Source organism: Amblyomma americanum, chromosome 1 (genome assembly GCF_052857255.1).
Source record: "Amblyomma americanum isolate KBUSLIRL-KWMA chromosome 1, ASM5285725v1, whole genome shotgun sequence".
In the NCBI taxonomy this organism is placed as follows: Eukaryota; Metazoa; Arthropoda; class Arachnida; order Ixodida; family Ixodidae; genus Amblyomma; species Amblyomma americanum.
The window spans coordinates 464,435,700-464,445,337 of record NC_135497.1 but is presented as its reverse complement, the minus strand read 5'-3'; the positions used below and the strand labels follow the sequence as shown (position 1 = coordinate 464,445,337).

Sequence of the window (9,638 nt, the reverse complement as noted above, 5' to 3'; positions counted from 1 at the left end):
CAATCGATTTTTTGCCGACTTTCGCGCCACGTCTGCACCAAAACGCCGCTGAATAACTCTGCCGAGAGAAAAACCGAAATTCACCGTCGCGGAACCCGACATCTGCCGGCAACACTGTTCAAAACCTGTGCTGATTGGAAGAAAATGGCGCGAAGAAAGTGTCCGTCTTCAACCATGTTGGTCGTTGCTGCCGGAGGTCATCGCAGCTCACGAGGTCTCCGCCCTGATGGATGAGTTTAGTCTTTGTGTCTCAGAAGATATTAGCCAGACAATCCGAACGACTTTATGACTTCTCGCAAAAATTTTTCGAACTCAAGCAAGAGGATGAGGCTCGAAAATATCCCTTGTTGGCGGCACTCGTAAAAGCACTTCTGTGCCTCTCGCACGGCAATGCTCAATTGGAGAGGGGTTTCAGTGAAAATCGGAGAGTGCTGAGAGGGCGATCGTCCTTTTCAATACAAATTGTAAATGGGCTTAGGTCTGTAATGACATATTCCCAGTGTTTCGGCCGAAATCCAGCTACCATTCCTATGACACAACGGGTAATCAGAGCGCTGAAAGTATCGCGGAAGTGAAGGCTGCAGTGGTTGCAGGCAGATGCAGCAGAAGAGACACGTGCAAAACAAGCAAAAGAAGGCTGATGTACCGAACAAGGACACCCATAAAAGAGGTCAGAATGAAGAGAAGGTACTGGAAAAGATCAGGCTGGCCATGAGTATGATCACCAATGCTGAGCTGCTTTTCGCAAAAGGTGTGGTCTAAAAATTTTGCAAATGCTGCAAGCTCTTCTGAAGAATAGACAGGAAAAACTTGCAGCGGCGCTGTCCGAGCTGGAGTCATCAAGGAAAGAAAAGAAATAGTACCTTAAAGTTGCAGTTTTAACAATGGTATAATTTTTTATAACTTGGTTACACATCACGTTATGCCGTCCATCTGAACAAGAACGGCTTTATTTTGAGCAAAATTTCCTGTTTGAATATTTTTGCAGGTTTTTAGGGAAAGAACAGACTTTAGGCTGAATTTGGGCTTGAAGCTCGTTTTTGCATAGCTATGGTCGTCATAAACACCTGAGCAGTTGGCTGTTCCAAAAATTAAACAAGCCTTCTTTATTTAAGTGCTTCGAGACATAAAATTTTGCTAAGAAACAGTTTTTTTCCTTCTACAAAAGCTCAAATATCTGCTACAAAATGCCATTTTTGCTGCTACAAAACTTGAAATTGCTGCTACAAACTGCGATTTCATCTGCTACAAAAGCTGCTACAAGAAGCCAGTTGTCAGTTCCACCACTGTAAATATAACAAAATGGAAAAATTGCTACAAGATCAAAGTTTCTCAGTGCAACGACACACAGTCAAAGAAAAGAAGTGTATCGTCTTCATATCGACTGGGTTGACCGACGAGACCAGCATGAGCCCAGTGCCACGGCACGAATCCCGCAAGCTTTATTGCGCAGTCGCTTTTATACACAAAAAAGGGGCAACGCCTCTTCGGCTTATCAGCTTGTCGCTCGAAGCCAGACGCGATACGATACATCCTCTTTTGTTGCAGTGAAAGAAAGGAAGTAAACTATGCAGTTATTTACAAATGAACCATGACAAACTTGCTATGTTACAACTTGTAACAGAAAGTAACACGTGAAAAGATGAGCACAGCGAACTCAAGAAATCTGTTCAAACTTCTGGTCGCATTCTAGTCTTCGTGGTGCCCTTGTCTGCCTCTGCGACCTCCGCGGGGCTGGCGTTGGAGGCACACTGTGCGGCAGGGCAGGTGCTGCTGCGGTGCTGTTACCTGCATCATTGACGGTCGCACAACGATGTGGGGGAACCGGAGTGCGTGAGTTCAAGTCGAGTCGGAAGTCTTCTACCATCGGCAACAGGTGTTTGCGACTGCGCCGAAGGGTCCGCCCCTTCTCCGTCACCACATGGTAGGACCTGGGGTATGTTGATTTCAGGACTTGTGCTTTAGTGACCCATGTACCCTTTTGGACTCTCACGACGTCTCCTTTGTTGAGCGCCGACAGCGGCCGCGCTCGGGACTGAAGCTGTGCATGCTTGACGACTTTGTAGGCTGGCCCAGATCGGTAGTCGAGCAGGGTTGTCCGTATTCTGCAGCCATGGAGGATCCCTGCTGGCGTCTGTCCATCCTCCAAAGGAGAAGTCCTGTAAGCGAAAAGTGCCAGCCAGAAATCCTGCTTCGCTTCGGTAGTTTTCTTGAGCAGCCCCTTTACCACCTGAACACCCTTTTCGGCTAGCCCGTTTGAGCGCGGGAATCCTGGACTGGAGGTGATATGCTTGAAATAATATGCGCGTGAAAACGCGGCAAATTCCCTACTTGAAAACAGGACCGTTGTCTGAAATAACTTTCAAGGGTATGCCGTAACGAGCGAAAATGGCACTAGTTGCATCAACGACGCTCCTGGCTGAAGTGTCGCGGAGGCATTCCACCTCTAGGAAGTTTGATAAACAGTCGTGAACACACAGGTAGGACTTTCCACCATAGTGAAAAAGGTTGATTCCCACACGGTACCAAGGCTGGTCAGGTATAGGGCGCATCATGAGGGGTTCCTTTGGCTGACTGTAGGCGTATTTTTTGGCATATTGCGCAATTCTGAGCTAGTGCCTCAATTTAAGAGTTCATGCCAGCCCAGAAGACGAGATGACGTGTCCTTGCCTTACACTTGTTGATACCCTGGTGACCTTGGTGAATCTTTTGTAAAATTTCTCGCCTCATACTACTTGGAATGATGACTTTGCATCCCTTGAGCAGAACACCTTTAACGTGGGAAATTTCAGAAAAGAAGGGTTTCAATGGACTTTCTATTGGTTCATTTGTTCTCAAGTTTCTCAGCACGTTTTTAAGGTAACTATCGCTGGCCGTTGCAGTAGCAAGATGTTTTCATGTTGAGCCACTAATTAGTGAAGATACCGTACTCACGGCGTGCACCTCTACGTCATCGGTGCTGACGGCATCGCTTCCTGGACTGCTGGAAGCTCGAGACAGCATGTCCGTGAGCACGAGCTGCTTTCCTGGAACGAAGTGCAGGTCGAAATCGTATCTCAGCAAGCTCAAGAAGAAGTGCTGCAGCCGCGGTGGCATATCGCCGATAGCTTTTTTATAGATAGCGATCAAAGGGCGATGGTCGGTCTCGATGATCACTTTTCAGCCGTAGACAAAGTGGTTGAATTTTTCACAGCCGTACGTTACGGCCAGGGTTTCTTTTTCTATTTGAGAGTAGCGTTTTTCTGCGTCCGAGAGTGTTCTTGACGCGTATGCGACTGGTTCCCAAGTGGCGTTGTGGTTCTGCAAAAGTGCGGCACCTACTTCGTCGCATGACGCATCACATGAAACTTTTGTTTCCCTCGTCGGATCGAACACTGATAGCAACGGTTGTTCGCTCAAGGCCTTGCACAGTTGACGCCACTCGTCCGCGTGATTTTGCGTCCAGTCAAACACCGAGTCTCTTTCTTGATAATGCTTCTCAAAAGCTTTGTTCCGTCTGCCAGCGCTGGAATAAACTTGCTAAAATGATTTACTACGCCGAGCATTCTTTGCACGGCTAGTTTATTGCTTGGCTCTGGCATCTGCAGCATGCATTGAACGAGAGAAGGACTGGGCCGGATGCCTTCTGCTGAAATTACGTCGACTAGAAAGTCTAATTTTCTCATGCCGACAACGCATTTGGCCGGGTTGAAAGTTAGGGCTGCTCGTTCTGCAGCCTTCAGCACAGACCTCAACCGTTCGTCGTGTTCTTGTGAGGCACCCCACACTAGTATGTCATCGACATAAACTTTCTTTCCTGGCAATGCCTGGAAGACGTCGTTTAAGGTCTTTTAAAATACTTCGGCATGCAACCTTTGGCATGCATGCTTGTGTGCATGCAACCACTGTTGTGGTTGCATGCGCACAATTGTTTTGTACCTCAATTTCGTGTGCTCTCCGAGCTGTACTGTAACCTGTTATCCTTTGGCTGTTCGACCCTCTTCCCTGAGCGCATATAGGGCATAAATCTGACATGTTTTGCATGCATGGCCAAACCATATCCAAACAGTTTTTCAGCCGGCTTTTCAATAAAGGCGTATTGAAAGGTGAGGATCATTGCAAGGCACTTCGAGTGATGACGTGTTAGGCGTGACCGTCAAGCATTAACAATTCCAAAAGCCAGGGCAGTGCATAAACATACTTCGGGCATATTCCCGTGAAACAACTAGAAGCAGATAGTCGTAACTCGAGCAAGGCTGCCTAGCTCTGCAAAAAGATAGAGGCATTCTTGGGCTTTAGTTCAGATTGAATGGTCAAAAATGCTCCCAGTCCCCTAATTTCAACAGCTGCGTAGAAAGGTACTCGTGAGAAGCAGGAAGTAATGTTTACAGTTTTCATACCACAGACTGAGCACCTGCCATTATGACCTAAGCATTAAAGAGGCCACTAACTGTATGATAGCAGAAGAGCAAGGGAAATGGCTAAGCATGTTGGAAATTCGCCTATGCAACAAGGATGTGCACTTCCTGGTGAGGGCAAAGAGCAGGTTTACCTATGCCTCATCAGTGATATGTATTTGCAACTTCATAGATGTAATGCCTGCATTTTGATGGAGGCTTAACGCAAAAGAAGCACTCATGCTGCAATATGTTGGCGTGATCTCGTGGTGCCCCAATTCCTAACCCTTCCCTGGAGCAGTGCTAAGCCGGCCTGGCCAGCTACAACTTGGCTGACCAGCTTCACCTGATAGGCTGGTCAACAGCAGTTTCAGACGCCATAGGGCTCCTGGAATAGGTGGCCCTCCCCAGCACACTGCTCAACACTGACCAACAAATAAGTTTTACTGTCTCTCTGTGCACATTAAAGAACCCCAGCTGGTCAAAATTAATCTGGAGCCCTACAGTATGGAGTCCCTCATAGCCCACAGATTGCTTCAGAATGTTACACCCCACAATTTTTTTTTCTCCTTGCTCTCTTTTTATCATGCTTTATGACCCCTTTAGGCAGTATGATAGATCATCTGGCACTTAACAGCAAAGACACAAGGAACTAAACCAATAAAAATTTGCTGTCCTACTTTCTACAAAAACTCGGACACTACACATGCCTTGTAGATGTCAACAATCGAGTCTTTGAAAGATTCAAATATTTCTGCTTCATAAATAACATCTACACATGTAAATTGCAGGTTACCACAAAAACAAAAAAGTGCTTCCTTAACACCACAGATAGCCATCTGCACATTTAGCTGAGTCATATATTCTAACTTTGGCCTCAGCATTTCACTACTGCTAAAAGAATTTTGCAGTTTTACAGGGCACTTGATTTCCAAAAGGACCTCCTTGCCCTCGCAGCACTGACAGAGAACGGGTACCCTGCCAACGGGCGAGTAGCCAATAAATGGCAGATCACAGTGCAAAATCAGGCCAGTCTGCTGCAACTCGACTTTATGGCCCTGGGCTTCCTGCCACTGCACATATGTGTTGCATGCAGCATCTTTCTTGCCACTACCAGCCTGCATGGCAGGGGTGCTTACAAAAGATGTTCTGAGAATGAGGCTCAGAAATGAAGCAATATTTGGTGTGGTCTTTGCGCGAAGATATGTTTTGGCAGGGGTCATGCAAGCATGTGCAATGCTTGCAGTTACAAGGCCCTTCCTATATTTGTGCAATCCTGGTGCAGACTGTTGACCACGTGTTAAACGCTCAATCTCTTTCTGGACAGTCTCTGGGCCATACACGTCACATATGTACTCCAACACACATTCTGGAGTTTTGCTCTCCAGATCCTTTGCCTCTTCTTTGAGCAGCACCAGAAGTAACGGAGGGCAGGAATGGCAGCGAGTCTTTTCTTCTGCACAAATAAGCACATAGCAACATTAAAACAGCTGTTCTTGAACATCAAAAAACAGCAGCGGTATTAGTGAATACTTTCTTTTAAACACCTTTGCCTCAAAAATAGCCAGCTACTTCCTACAACAGTGAAATTAATCACTTCATGTCAAGCCACTGCAACCAGCACATGACGATGCAAGGAATTACTTTGTTTAGCCGCTTAATCAGCCATTGATATATATCAGACAATACAGGGCAAGGGCGCTTATGAACCATCTTGCTTTCGTTTTCTCAACATACACCTCTGCACTCAACTTACTTTGCGCTCATTGACTGGTGTTCCCTTGGTGCCAATTATTCAATAACTAGCTTTTGCCTAAAAAATTGTATATATACCTACAGTGCCCTCTAAACATTCCCTTCCTTCATGTTGCGCACCAGAATGAGGAAGTTTTTCTTTCCCCTTGCGGAAGCTCTAAATGATTTACTTGAAAGGCGTACATTTAGTATATCTGTACGAAGCGAGTGGAGTAACATGAAATTATTTTAACGCTTGCCAGGCTTTTTCCTATATGTTTTTCTGCGTGTGTTTTTCCAGTGCCTGCGAAAATCATAATCAGCGCATGTTCAAAAGCATATTTCAGTACCTGCAAAAGCAGAGTCAGTGCTGTGTGTGTCCCTTCTTTCTGCGTCCATGTATTTTGAATCTTTTTAAGAAGCATATTAAGTTTTTCATAAAGTCACAAAGCAGAGCACTTTTCCTAAAATGCTTCTGAGCAAAGAGATAACAAATTTGAAATAGTTTCAAGAGCTATGACATCCGTTTTGTCATCTAAACAGCTCCAAGGAAGACAAAAAACGTACTAATTATGAATGATACTACAGAAGCACACTACACCAAAAAATGTTTCACTGAAAGTGCTGTGCTGAGAAACTGAACAGTGGCAAATACGTTACCATGCTTATATAAATATGCAGACTATTGCAGCACTTTTGCCTCACTGCAAGAACAGAAATTTGTTTTATATTCAGCCACATTTCTTCTGAAATCAGCATGCCATAATGGCCTTATGATGACAGTTATACCATGGTAATGCTCTTACAGGTTCCGTTATGAAAACAAGCTATGCTACACAGACTTCACTGAACAAGTTCTTCAGTCCAGTTATGGCATGTAAAAAAGTACATGATACGAGGCTGGCTGTAAGCATGTGCTCACCATTACACGAAATGGAAGTTCCTGCTACTACACTTTTTATGTGGGCAGCTTATTACATATTTATCCCAGAATTTTTTATTACATCTTGCCAATACTCACTGCTTATTCCTTGAACAGGCATTGAAGAGTTCAGCTGTCCTGGCTGCTTGGGTTTTCTGCAAAAGAATACAATATTGTTGAACTCTTGGCAATAATGAAGTGAACCTCACTATGAACAAGACTTGGGTGTAGAAGCAGACATATCTTTCTGCTTTTTTAGTCAAAAAGGTCACACCATATGATTAATCATGGTGCATAAGCATTACAACATACAGTGCGAAGCAGTTGCAACACCCAGGGCCATCTGTGTCCTCACTTGTCTGTGGTCATCACATTTTGTTACCTTTAAACATGCTAAACCACGCTGCCTGTACATTTCTTTTATTGTTTACAGTAACATCTATGCAGAACCTTAGTGTTGCATTTTGCGTTGAGTGAAATGTTAGCATTTACCTAACCAAAGTAGTACAACTGCAAAGGAAGGCTGTGCAACTTTCTCGAAACTTGGCAGCTGCAGCCGACGGATGATGACATTTGGCTCAGGGAAAACAAAACTACTCTGCCTTATGGGCTGCCCAAATCATTTATTTCACTACCAAGCATCATTATATTATGGCAGTTGAGTACTGCTGTTGACTTACCCTCAATTTATATCAGAAATGTTGGCTTATCAAAAACCGAAACTGCAACTGTTGTGTAAAGCTGCAAATGCAAATGAAACAGACATTGAAACGTCGGTAAAGATTCAGCAGAGAAATGCATAATGCACAGAAGGAGCCACACTTAAAGGAGATGAAAGAAATTAACCAAAACTCCATACACAAATAATTTCAAAAACATCATGAGGAGATAAGGCGTTCACGTTTCCTAAAAGGCAGCCATCTGAACCCACCAACACTAAAACATAAAATATATGCATGTAGCATTTACCTGTGGAATACCAATGCAGAGTTCGGTGCACTGCTGCAAAGTAATGCAGCCATGCTCTCCCGATCGTTGTTCGGAAGCAGACGTGCAGGAGTGGGCAGTTTTGTGTGGCAAAATTTCCACAGCGGCCTTGGTGCGTACTTCTCTTGCACATCTTTTTTTTGTTGCCCATGCGGATTCCACGTCTGTGCAGCTCAGCACCTGCAATGCCCGAAGCCCTATCCTGAAAGAAATATTTCGAATGAATAAGAGGATTTACTAATTTTTGCCAAGCAGCCAGAATACATGAAACAGGCTTATACAGCAACATCAGGCTCACGCTGCTGATAATGAGAAAGATATCTGTAAAAAATTAATGAGATATTAGCTAGACACAAGTAAAGGTCGAGTGCATACTGATAAACTTCTTGCAGCCATGCTACAACAAAACTTGAACATTTGGCTGCTCTAATGTATGTAAGCAAACTTCCAGCAACTGGTTTTGCTGTGCTTATCTCTGTCAAGGGTCGAAGTGTTCGTTTCGCTTATTTCTGGAAAAGTACGCATCGTCCCCTCACAGGCATGGTTTCGCTCGACCGCCGATGAGATCGGGCGACTGTCCGCCGGCCTGAAAAACCGTCACACTACGAATATAACCGGTAGTTTGGTCGTGCTAGCGTCGTCGTTGGTCTATCCGACAGGCCGCGGTCTGCCAGCAACGGGATCTGCCGGTAATACCACCGACCACATTCCATTGTGCCTAGGCACTTCCACGATCAGCCTACAGCTTACTGAACCCTAACAAACCTGAGGGGAGGGGAAAAAATGCTATATCAATGCACAAAAGTGTTTAAAATTTTCTGTACACCCCTACAATCGCAGGCTATTCGATATTTGTTTTGGCGAAGAAGCCAAGTACGTGCAGCCAGCAGCTTTATGAAAGAGAAGGCGAGTTCGCGTGCCGCACTGTGCAATCGGCGCAATCTAATGAACTCAACTTTTCAAACCATTCACCTCTTTCATAGCAGCGAGACAGCTCGACACACATGACACTACACGAGCATTAAGTCGTGCGTTCCCACACCGATGTTTTACACCGGCTGGCGAAAAGAAAAAGGAGCGTTGTACTTACCCGTACAGGTGGATGAGGACTGCAGCAACGTGCTTGCATTTTGCCGAAAGTCTAGCTGTGCAGGAACAGGTACCGTCGACCTCCGCAGGCTCTTGAAAAACGCCCGTCTCACGCGGGTCTGAACCCACGCCAGACGACTGAACGCAGAGAGTGACAATCTCTGAGTCGCTATCAATTTTGTTTTTTATTCCAATTAAGATTATGTGTCCTGCGCCGAGGACTCGTTCACCCTCAACGAAACATCGGGCGGTCACGTCGCAATTCAAGAACCCCACTACGGTCCTTCAAGCCAAATTTTGCGCGACCCTCCATCTAGTGTTAATCTAGTACACTATACCTGCATCGATCCGCCATTGCTGCAGTGTTGCCAGATTTCGCCGTGCTACTTTGGCGCCCCCTGCAGGTCACTCGACTTGCGAATAATGTGAATTATTAATGAATTATTATAATATGAATTACCGACGAAGATTCATGACTGCTATCTGACGGAACAACCAACAATGTAGCAAGCAGCGACGGAAGCCAACAG

The 9,638-nt window shown here is 45.2% G+C and overlaps 1 long non-coding RNA gene across 1 annotated transcript; it reads right to left on the bottom strand.

The window, feature by feature from the left end:
• Positions 1–7,131: 7,131 nt before the first annotated feature.
• Positions 7,132–7,751, bottom strand: LOC144104553 (uncharacterized). The gene is made up of 2 exons (XR_013308571.1): positions 7,713–7,751; positions 7,132–7,187 (listed from the first exon to the last, which is right to left on the bottom strand). It is a non-coding gene; the product is annotated as an uncharacterized LOC144104553 (long non-coding RNA).
• Between the last annotated feature and the right edge of the window lie 1,887 nt (positions 7,752–9,638).